The 12,477-nt window shown below is 37.5% G+C and overlaps 1 long non-coding RNA gene across 1 annotated transcript; it reads right to left on the bottom strand.

Annotated features, from left to right (window-relative positions):
- Positions 1 to 762: 762 nt before the first annotated feature.
- LOC145688996 (uncharacterized) lies at positions 763 to 11,443 on the bottom strand. Its single transcript, XR_014132053.1, has 3 exons — positions 11,231 to 11,443; positions 5,041 to 5,179; positions 763 to 909 (listed from the first exon to the last, which is right to left on the bottom strand). It is a non-coding gene; the product is annotated as an uncharacterized LOC145688996 (long non-coding RNA).
- Positions 11,444 to 12,477: the final 1,034 nt, after the last annotated feature.

Consider the following 12,477-nt stretch of genomic DNA (forward strand, 5'->3'; position numbering starts at 1 on the left):
CACACTCAGTACCATTAGTTGCTTGGTGTTATCCGTAAGTCAGAGATCACGGTATCTCATTTCGTGTAGATTTTTGCATTTGTTTAACGCTAAAAATGTATTTTATCGCTAATTGAACCCAGTACCATATATATACCGACAGGACGTACCTTAGTCACAAGGTGACATGAGTGAAACACTAAACTATTCGATTGACACCTGCGGCCTTGTCAACACTAGAGAAAGTTACAAAGTGATTAAGTAAATACGGAACATAGTTCATACAAAGTATAGCGATGTATGAAGTCTCCGTTTCATACGACTTGGATAAAGGATACATCTGAAATAGCAACAAAGAAATATATAATGATTTCTCTGGATAATTTGGATTAGTCCAGAATTCGAACACACACACGCTGGTAAGTCCAACATTTTTTTTTTTTTTTTAACTTCGTTCTTCGGATTCCCAATAAAGTTGACTACTGAAAAGCTGAGTTATAGATTCTGTATTAAAACAACACCTTCGCTAGACATGTTCAGTATACACATTGTCTTACATACAGAACAATACATTAGTTATTAATGCATGTCTGAAATAATAGTGCTTCGTATAGAATTTTACTTCATCCAATCGCAATAGCACAAAGATAAAAAATATTGCTAGGGATAATGTTCTTATTACAGAGAAAAATAATTAAAATGACTTAACATTAACAAATCATTTTCTTTAAACAGAGATAATATTTTATTATAATTTATGGAAGAAAGAAATAATTTGTAGTACAGTATCTTTATTAGGGTTATATATTCGTACAAAATAATGTAAGTACAACTGAGTCTGTCTTCAGAAAGGGCGTACTTTTAGCCACAACCTACACTGCTTCTTTTGACTGTCTTTCAAGCAGAATTCTGGTTTGATGCACGAAATACCTGCAACAAAAATCAGAAAATATTTAAAATGTTATATTCAGTGTGCTTAATTTGGTTGTACTTAACAATACAAAGTATCTTAACATTTTTGAGATTAAATGGACAAAATATGTTCGGTCAGGTATGGACTTTTGGGTTGCACGTAGAAAAACTATGAAGTGTTTATTGATGCTGAACAACAACTCAAAATGTATTACCATTCAAAAGTAAGTGGGTACCTCAATGGTGTTCGGGCTATCATGGGGTACCTAATGTCTGTATTTTTTAGATATATGAAAATATATGTCTCTAAAATGTAAGGAACTGACATCTGTTTACCAAAAACCTCAACTCGGTAAGCCTTATGGATATCGAGATATGGGAAAATAAAGAGCGACACTACAGAACTGTGGAGTTTGCGTACTAGATGGTGCAGTTTCGGAAACGTAATTACGAGGGCTTACAACAACCTCAAAAGTAGTTTCAATTAAATACACTACACACACGCCCTGATGGGGGTTTTCGGGTACCATGATATTCCCAGAACTCTCATTTCTAAATATTCTAAAATATGTCTTAATAACGTTTTAAAGAACGTTAGAGGTGTGTGTTTACCGAAACCGCAAGTCGGTACGCCTAACAGTTACCGAAATATGGTGAAATAAAAAGCGACACCATAGGTACGTGGAGCTTGCATATTAGACAGTACAATTTAGAAAATTAATTAAAATATGACTATCAAGATATTGTCAAATAAAGGGAGGATCCATATAGTTATGGGGTTTTCGTGTTAGGTGGTAAAATTTCCGAAACCGGTCATGTAAAGTTAATAAGCATCAGTAGCAATTTCATCTTAAAATAATTAGGTATTTCCATGGAGTTTAAGAACATCATGGGGTCTACCAAGATTAAATTTTAAAAGTTTTGTAAAATATATTTTGACATTTGTAAAGAGTATTAGAAATATGTATTTACCTAAAAGTTCCAGCTAGTACATCTAGCAGCTAGAGAGACACCATACAATAAAAGCGTATTAGATCTTGAAATTTCAGAAAACAATTATTGATCCTAACAAAAGTTAAATAAGATGGTACTTATATGGGTTAAGTGAGAACCTCAGACTCGTCAGTACAATTTCGATCGAAAGATTAATTCAGCTCTAAATTTTCTTTGGACAATTCCAAGCGTTCATCGGGCTCTGAAATAAAGTGAACATTTTTTGTCAATATCTAATATAGCAAGCGAGATATAAGGAATTATGTATTTTATGACGTCGTAAAAATAGAGACCCACATGGATTTGTACTTTTGAGTATTTGCTGTAAGAAGAAGAAATTTCAGAAAACAACCGTATATACCTTAATAGACAATTAAATGGGCGGGGGCACAGTGGCTTAGTGGTAGAGTGCTTACCTCTGGTGTATTGGGTTCTTGGTTCGATCCACGGCCAAGTCAGTTTGTAGTGGACATCGTATTCGTGGGTTTTCTCGGGGTACTCTCCTCCCACCTTTGCATTCCATCAATTCTGTCAACAACATTCACTTGCTTTAATCATAATCTCCCTGAGACTAAAATGCATAATCGTGGGTCGCTACACTGAAATATTTCCTTTTATTTAATTTTAAAATTAAATAGGGAGTTAAGTATGATCGTATCTCTACGGGTTAAGTGAATACTCCAATAGTTTCTGCAAAAAAAAAGATTAGTTAAACACCCTACCACTAAGCTACTGTGTCCCCGCCCATTGAATTGTCTATTAAGGTATATACAGTAGTTTTCTGATTTTTTTTTCTTATAGGAAAGACCCAAAAGTACAAATATATAAAGATCTCTATTTTTACGCCATAAAATATATAATTCCTTTTATCTTGGTTACTATCTTAGATATTGACAGCGAATTTTCATTCTTTTGTACAGCTCGATGAACCATTGGAATTGCCTGAAGAAAACCTAGGACTGAACTAATCTTTCGATCGAAATTGTACTGAGGTACTGATTTAACCCATAGAAGTACCATCTTATTTAATTTTGTTGCGACTAATAATTGTTTCCGAAATTTCAAGCTTTTATTTCACAGTGTTTCTCCAGATGTTAGATGTACTAGCTGGAAGTTTTGGGTAAATACATATTTCAAATACTGTTTACAAATGTCAGATTATATTTTCAAAAGCTTTTAAAATTTAATTTTGGTAGACTCCATGATGTTCTAACACCCCATGAAGATATCTAATTACTTTAAGATGAAATTGCTACTGGTGTTTATTAACTTTCCATGACCGATTTCGGAAATTTTAGCATCTAACACGAAAACCCCTTAACTGTGTTGGTCCTCCCTTTATTTGACAACATCTTGATAGCCGTTAGTCATATTTTAATTCAATTTCCGAATTGTAGCGTCAAGTATGCAAGCCCCACATACCTATAGTTTATTCCCCCCCCTAAAAAAAATCAGTTCTTTACATTTTAGAGACATGTATTTCCATATATCTAAAATGCAGAAATTAGGTACCGCATTGGAACCCCATTGGAGTACTCACTTACTTTTGCATAGCAAGGTAAAAACGCCAGTGGTTCTCACTTTAAGTTTGAAAACATACTATTTTGTCTCTTCTCTGAGCATCGTGACTCTGTCGGAGCTGTACCATAGTTGGAAAGACTCACTGATCCTTCCTATAGTGACCATGTAGTCAGAATTCAAAAAGGAGTAGCCCTTGAAGGAAAAACAATATTTTAAAATCCTTGCACCAGTAGTCGTCACCTTAAAATCAAAATGTTCCAGTAGTAGTCAGGATTTTCTACCAGTGTTCATCACTCAAATAACTTGACAATTTATTCAAAAACGCACTGTGTATCAGTTTAGGGTTGAGAATACAATATAAAGTAGTAAGCTTAATAACTTTGCATCACTTTTAGCACTCAAGAAAGAAAATAAAAACGTTTTTACATACTTTTTAAAGCAATTTCAGAAAGAAAAATGTTTACTGAATTCAAAAGTTAACTGTATATCACTTCCACGTTAAGAGTACAATATTAAATACTATGTTTAATAACTATACGTCACTTTAAACTCTCGAGAATGAACATAAACAATTGTACATACATTTTAAAAACAATCTGAGAAACAAAATAAGTTAACTGAATTCAAACTTTAATTATACATCACCTTAAGCTTAAGAATACACTATAAAATGCTGAGATTAATAAAAAATGAAATCTTTAAGTTTAACGTCCCACGGTTATGCCGGTTAGGATAAGGAGACGGTGATAATGAGAAATGAGTGAAATGGTGGAATGAACAAAGTGGGAGGAAACGGGAGAACCCCGAGAAAACCCACGAGCAAGGTGTTTGTCCACCACAAAGTCCACACGGCGCGAGTTGGGATCGAACCAGGGACCCCAAGCACCGGAGGTGAACGCTCTACCACTGAGCCACCGCCCCCCTGAGATTAATAACAATGCATTACTGAAGAATGAAAACAAAAATGTTTTAGCTACCTATATTGTATTTACATGTTATTTCTCATTAACATTTTTTTTTTTTTTTTGATAACTCATGATCAAGTCTAGGGATGCGCAAGAGAAAAGATTTGAGGTTGTCTCCTCTCGAAAAGGTGCCGCGAAAGTTGTCTCGTCTCGAAAACTGGATCCGTTTCTATTGGAAAAGCTCTATCTTGCCTCGAATTTCGTAACAAAAATTGTCTCGTCTTGTCTCGTGCGCATCCCTAATCAGGTCCATAGCCAAAATCTTCATTTCGGAGGGTGCTCGATAGGGCTTTGGGATATCCGAATTTAGATATAGATAATCGATGTCGACAAACTATCGAAACTTGTTCGAAATATCGAAAAATACAGCAATATCGAAATATAAACAATATCAAAAATCGAAAATATAGAAATATGAAAGAGATCAAAAATATGGATATATCGAACAAAAATGGATATATGATCTTGGAATACGATTTGGTGGAATAATGAGGGAGAAAAATAATCATTGATTAAATATTAAATTGAAAAGAAATAAGAGCCTGACGCTCAAATACTTATCTATCCGGCACCCATCTTGATCCCCATAAAATATCATGAAGTGCTTCATTGATTCTAAACCCAATAATAGTAATTTAACAATAAACACAATATATAATTTACTACGCACCTTGAAATGTAGAAATTAATGATTGTAATCCCCAGCTTTCCAATAGACCTTTGATTTCTCCAAATGAAGATTCGGATATCTTGTTTCTTCTCAAGCAATAATGGGTTACAATAATCAGTTGCAGTCCAAAGCCAAGTCACTAAGTTAAGCATAAAAATAAAAGAATTCATTAGTTAGATGCATACAAAATCCTACGCATGTAAATCCGAATCTACTTGTATTAAATTGTAAATTTAAACAAACTAAATTATACTACAGTTATAGTGACATCAAACATACATTAAATAAGGTATACAGGGTGTCTCAAAAGTCCCCTGACATAGGGTAACTCTGTTATTATCAGAGTTACAACAGAATGTAGGAGGGAAAAGCATATCCAATTATGATGTTTTCAATCTAAAGTGAAGGAATTTTTAAAATCGGATGACCCGTTTGCGCTGTACACTCTCTATGCGCCCAATGTGAAATGAAAATGCAACGTTGCCATTTACCTGGACCCACAACAGAAGTGAGTGAAGTTACTGTCTTTTACGCTAACATGTCGATGGCCAGCCCCCGTTTCAAACAGTAACTTCATTCACTTATGTCGTGGGTCCAGGTAAATGACAACGTTGCATTTTCATTTAAAATTGGGTGCATAAAGAGTATACAGCACATTCATCTTGTCCGATTTTTTAAAAAAGTGTTCACTTTAGATTGAAAACGTCATATTTCGAGATGTTTTTCCTCTTACATTTTGTCGTAACTCTGATAATAACAGAGTTACCCTATGTCAGGGAACGTTTGAGACATCCTGTATACATCATAAGAGGTTCCTTTCTTAATTCTACACGGATGTGGTTTCATTGAATGTGAGGTGGGTGATACACATTAGGCCTTTTGGGAGTACGTCACACGGACGACCGTAATTTTGTGTTCAAAATTTTTATGAACTGGTGGGATATGTGATACATATGGCCACGGGCTAGAATTTTCTCAGTATGTCAAATATGCAATCAGATTTCATGCAGCTTAATTTGGTGAAAAGCTATTGCCAATTGAACGTTACATTTACCTCTTTCTTGCAGATGTTGAACCATGCCGTTAGCACGTGAGGAATGGATCGAAATAATCAAACTGTGGGGCGGGAGGAGTATATGTGCAGTGGTTGCCGATTGCAGAGTCATCCACAATGTGACTCTGTGTCACATGTTTCAGTGTCACAGTAATTAACTAAATTTGAGAAGACGGGCACATTCGTAAACATACATCGTAGCGGTTCAAACTCGCGGGACCTTGTTCCTTCCCCATTTTGAACCGGTACATGAAAATGCCATTTACTCCATGTTTGCCTGCGCCGATTTTGAAAATTCCTTCACTAATCGATTTCTCCCGTTGAGTACTACAAGAACCAGTTAAAATCTCGCGGGCCCTTTATTCTTCCCCATTTTGAACCGGTACATGAAAGTGCGATTTTTTTTCATGCTTGCCTGTGCCGATTTTGAAAATTCCTTCACTAGTCGATTTCTCTCGACGAGTACTACAAGAATCAGTTAAAATCTCGCGGTCCTTTTTTCTTCCCATTTTGAACCGGTACCTGAAAATGCGATTTTCTTCATGTTTGCCTGTGCCGATTTTGAAAATTCTTTCAGTAATCTATTTCTGTCTTCGAGTACTACAAGAATCAGTTAAAATCTCGCGGGCCCTTTTTTCTTCCCCATTTTGAACCGGTACATGAAAATGCGATTTTCTTCATGCTTGCCTGCGCCGATTTTGAACATTCCTTCACTAATCGATTTCTCTCGTCGAGTACTACAAGAATCAGTTAAAATCTCGCGGTCCTTTTTTCTTCCCATTTTGAACCGGTACATGAAAATGCAATTTTCTTCATGCTTGCCTGCGCCGATTTTGAAAATTCCTTCACTAGTCGATTTCTCTCGACGAGTACTACAAGAATCAGTTAAAATCTCGCGGGCCCTTTTTTCTTCCCATTTTGAACCGGTACCTGAAAATGCGATTTTCTTCATGTTTGCCTGTGCCGATTTTGAAAATTCTTTCAGTAATCTATTTCTGTCGTCGAGTACTACAAGAATCAGTTAAAATCTCGCGGGCCCTTTTTTCTTCCCCATTTTGAACCGGTACATGAAAGTGGGATTTTTTTTCATGCTTGCCTGCGCCGATTTTGAACATTCCTTCACTAATCGATTTCTCTCGTCGAGTACTACAAGAATCAGTTAAAATCTCGCGGTCCTTTTTTCTTCTCATTTTGAACCGGTACCTGAAAATGCGATTTTCTTCATGTTTGCCTGTGCCGATTTTGAAAATTCTTTCAGTAATCTATTTCTGTCGTCGAGTACTACAAGAATCAGTTAAAATCTCGCGGGCCCTTTTTTCTTCCCCAAGCCAATATTTTTTTTGTATATTTTGAATGTATTCAAGTATGGAACAAAAGTATTATATAATTCCCTTAGTAGGCTTCTCAACTTAATATTTTTCAACTTAAATTTTATTTATTTTAATTATTTATTTTCTTGTGACTCAATATTTAATTGCAATCGTTCATTGGGGAGAAGGGTGGCCATTCTCAAATATATAAATATAGTATTCTTAAAATTTATGTGTTCTCGTACTATTAGTTTCTTCCACTCGACCTGGAAATTGCAAAATTAATACCTGGAAAACCTGCAAAATTCAGGGAAATTGAGTTCCATATTTATGTATGAACACTGCTATTTACAATTTTTTTTTTTTCGAATAGGGAGAACTGTACGAAAGGGTGGTTTGAGAATAGTATAACAGTAGGTTTCTGGGAGTGTTGTTCGAAATGAAATCTTTAAGTTTTACGTCCCACTATTATGCTGGCTAGGCTCAAGATGACGGGGTGTTGTTCGGTGGGGGTCAATGTTGCCAATTTTGGGTAAAGTCGCTAAATAAGGGGAATTCGACCTCAACGATAGCGCAGGGTGACCATAAAATTTTCAGTTAAAAACGGGACAGGTTCTTGCAACACTAGACTTTTAGATCTACCTTTGTTCTTATCAGTGCCTTGATATCAGAGTTCCCCCTCTCTCTCTTCGTTACAGAGCGGGTACTTATGAAAAAGGAAAGACACGTTGAAGTTTGTTTAACACACAACCAACTGCTAAAACCTCTGCTGCCTTTCGAGCAGTACTGCGAACTATAGAGTATTTTTAATATAGGGATTTTCAGTTCAATTTTTGCCGCTTTGTTATTATTAATACTTTTAAAAGGAGTAAAGGTACTGGGTTTGTTATTTACTTCTTTCATTTACATAAAACGGGACGAATACTACTTTTTTCCATCTACTGACGGGACGGCCGCGACACGCCCCTAAAACGGGACTGTCCCGGTCAAAACGGGACGTATGGTCGCCCTACGATAACGACAAAAAAAAAAAATCCGATTGGAGACTTTTTTGGGTGATTTTTAAATAACGATTTACCTACTTACACATTTAGCGACTTTTTGCTGCAAACAAAATGTTCATCTGTAGAGAAGCATTATTAGTTCAAAACAGTTTTTACGTTATTTTTTTCTGTTTGTTTGTTTTAATCAGCGCAAGTGATGAAGAGTTTGGAAATACAGCGTACTCACTACTCCACAATCCTGCATTGTTATGTTACCCTTGCCCTCTAACGAAGAATAACTACAAACTTGATGTCCTTTAGTTCGCAGAGTTTCCGTTGAGAGACACACGTAATACATCATTACCGATAGCAACAAGATTAGCTATAGATGCGTGAAAAAAGGCGAAGAAGGTGTTTGTTATATTTGTCCTCTGGGGTCTTTTAATTATTCTGCACTTTTTCTTTTACAAAAAATTGCTTAACGTAAGTACTGTAGTGTTAATTATTTCGGAACTATTTTGACCACAACATGAACAAAAGTACCCGAAACAACCTGAAATGATCCCTGAATTAAAGGATTGGTTGCGCCCTGTTTACAAAGATGTGAATAGAACCAGCGGCGCAAATCTGTCTTCAACATTGGGGGGGGAGGGTAAGACCGTTACCATACTTTTTTTGGCGATGTCCAAAATACTTATGAAGTTGAAAAACAATGTTGTGGAGGATCAGAGTTGTCTTTAGCGTTAGGAGGCTGCAGATTTGAGGCTTATTCTGGGGGACATCTCACGTTCCTTTGTAGCAATCGGACAAAAATCATCAAATTTCTCCCAAAAAACACATTTCAAATCGGATTATTTGGGAGAAGTCCCCCTCAGTTCCAAGATTGGAGGGGACATGTATCCGTCATCCCCCCCCCCCGGGATTGGCGCCAGTGAGTAGAACATATTGTTTAGTTTACATCTACAACTTTTACAATGCTTATAGACAATGAATTTCTCGATTATTTCTTATAGCGACTTTTCACCCAAAATTGGAGTCGTCACCTCTCGTTTCGCAAACTTATTGCCAACATTTTAGAAACTGGTTGCGGGGAGAGCTACAATGGATGATTCAAGTTATTTCGTCGCTTCCGCTGTGAACCTAAGTACAAGATTCCAAAAGTCACATTTTTTTGGTTCCAAACAATATGTCTGATGGGTGAAAGCATAGACTGGAATGTGTTGCCTTTCCTACCTTAACTTTAATCCCATAGTAGCTCCTTTCCCAAAGTTAAAAAAATGCAATTCTTCCTTTCTTAATAGTACTTATGACCATGGGCGGCGATTAGGGGTGGCAAAGGGGGGCAGTTGCCCCCCCACTTTTCTCAAATGACCTATTAATGTATATAGTTTCAACCAGGGAAGTTTGTATATTAACATTGATATACAAATATTCAGATCATGTCTTGCCCCCCCCCCACTTTTAACGTCCAATCGCCGCCACTGCTTATGACCCAAAGTATTACGTAAGCATTGTATGTTACTTATGTAGCTCACAGAGCCGCAGCTATGGGCAAGCAAGCAAAGTACGTGTCCCGGGCGCGTGGTTGGAGGGGCGCCTAAAAGAGAGGTTATATATTAGTACTTTTCCTGGCGGTATTTAATACTTTTCATCAGAGTGCGAAATCATGAAATCAAAGTGAGAGGAAAAAATGAAATGAAATCTTTGAGTTTTACGTCCCACGGTTATGCCGGTTAGGCTAAAGGAGACGGTGATTATGAGAAATGAATGAAATGGTGGAATGAAGTAAGTGGGAGGAAATGGGAGAACCCCGAGAAAACCCACGCACACGGTGTTTGTCCACCACAAGGTTCACTTGGCGGGGCTAGGATCGAATCCGTGACCCCAAGCACCAGAGGTGAACGCTCTACCACTGAGCCACCGCGGCCCTAAAAGTGAGAGGAGACTGGAGGAGTGAAGAGAGAGAGAGAGACAGAGAGAGAGAGAGAGAGAGAAGAAAACGCTCGCACTTTTACACTTCAAAGTAAATTAAGTCATTTATTTTTTCTGTCCCCCTCCTCCCCCTCCCCTAAGTTCTACTGTCAAAGTAAATAGCTAAAAACACTCCCAGGCCAGAAGCGCATCTACGTTGGAAATTTGATCGAGATCGGTCGGTCGGTGCAAGAGATTAAGAAAAAATGAAATGAAACCTTTGAGTTTTACGTCCCACAGTTATGCCAGTTAGGCTAAGGGAGACGCTGATGATGAGCAATGAATTAAATGGTGGAATGAAGTAAGTGGGAGGAAATGGGAGAACCCCGAGAAAACCCACGCACACGGTGTTTGTCCACCACAAGGTTCACTTGGCGGGGCTAGGATCGAATCCGGGACCCCAAGCACCAGAGGTGAACGCTCTACCACTGAGCCACCGCGGCCCCCGGCCGGGAATCGAACCCGGGTGTCCCACGCCAAAGGCGTGTTCATTAACCACTTAGCCACGAAAGAGCTCATCTGTGAGGCAGTGTAAACCCCCCAAAAAAGAAAGAAAATAAACGCACACTGGATGTTTGCGCAACTGAGGATCAAAACATTCTCAATGGAGTATGAGAAATAGTAAACGTCAATCAATGTGTTCTTTTGCTTATTCATTACTTCGTTAATACTTAATTCCTTCTAGAAATAGTGAAACAATACTATGAAGAAACACTAATTAAACTAATAACAATTACGTTGTATTTCTTACCATACCGTTTTTACCACCCATAGAATTTCAATCTAGCACTATACTGCATTATCACGCCGTAACGAAAGCTGAAATTCAAAGACATGGCACTCGTTAACTGTTGAAGCTGTGTTGTAGCTACCTGTATATCACGCGGCCTTCGTTGGTACTCCTCAACATAAATACGTCACAGCCCAAAGCCAGGAAACATCACAAACAGAAGACAGGGGCACAAGCAGTGCCTGACACTTCACGAACTCAAACCCACCAAGACTCAACTCAACATGACCTTCAATTACGTTCTAGAAACCAAACCAGTGCTAAGGCACAAACTCACCAACTTCCTATATGAAAACACAAGAAAAAAATCTAACGTTTTGGTTCCAAAGTGATGACATAACAATAATACTAAAAAGGTTTTAATTTTCAGTAACCCAAACATTAATTAACTAGGGAACATAACAAAGCAAAAATAAATAAATAAAAATAAATTAAATTAAAAAATAAAAACCTGACAAGTAAGCTCTCCCTGACTACTTTTTTTTTTAAATTTCAGTGAGGCTGTAAAATATGTCAATATCTTCGTTATATATATATATATATATATATATATATATATATATATATATATATATATATATATATATATATATATATATATATCATTGTAAACAAGTTCTTTAAACAAAAGAAAGCTCTGAGAGCGCTTACCTCTGACGCGGTAGGTCCCTGGTTCGATTCCTGCTCCCGACAAATAGGCTTTTGGTGAACACTGTAGTTGTGGTTATTCTTAAGACTTTCCAGTTTCCTTACATTTTCTTGATTCCACCATTATCATGTATCTCATCGTCACCTTCTCTCTTACATTGATGTACAATCATGGGGCGTTAAACTAAAAGAAAAAAAAATCTTGCAAATATCCTAGTAAAAATGAGTTTTCTAAACTACACTAGTGGCCCCGCGTAGCGTATTCGCTAACGCTCTCGCCTTCGGTGCGAACGGTCCCGGGTTCGATCCCGGTGGGGGAACTCGGTCGAAAAAGTATCAAAAGATTTTAAGTCCAGCCATCCTGAATGAGGTTTCCTTGGCTTTTCCTCATTCACAGCAGGCAAATGCCGGAGTGGTACCTAACATATAGGTCCCAAGCCGTTTTCTCCCTTCCGAAATCCAAAAATGAAAATGAAATCTTTGAGTTTTACGTCCCACGGTTATGCTAAAGGAGACGGTGATGATGAGTAATGTATGAAATGGTGGAATGAAGAAAGTGGGAGGAAACGGGAGAACCCCGAGAAAACCCACGCACACGGTGTTTGTCCACCACAAAGTTCACTTGGCGGGAGCTGGGATCGAACCCGGGACCCCAAGCACCAGAGGTGAACGCTCTACCAC

The sequence above is a fragment of the Thermobia domestica genome, chromosome 7 (assembly GCF_964235325.1).
Source record: "Thermobia domestica chromosome 7, izTheDome1.hap1.1, whole genome shotgun sequence".
Taxonomy (NCBI): Eukaryota; Metazoa; Arthropoda; class Insecta; order Zygentoma; family Lepismatidae; genus Thermobia; species Thermobia domestica.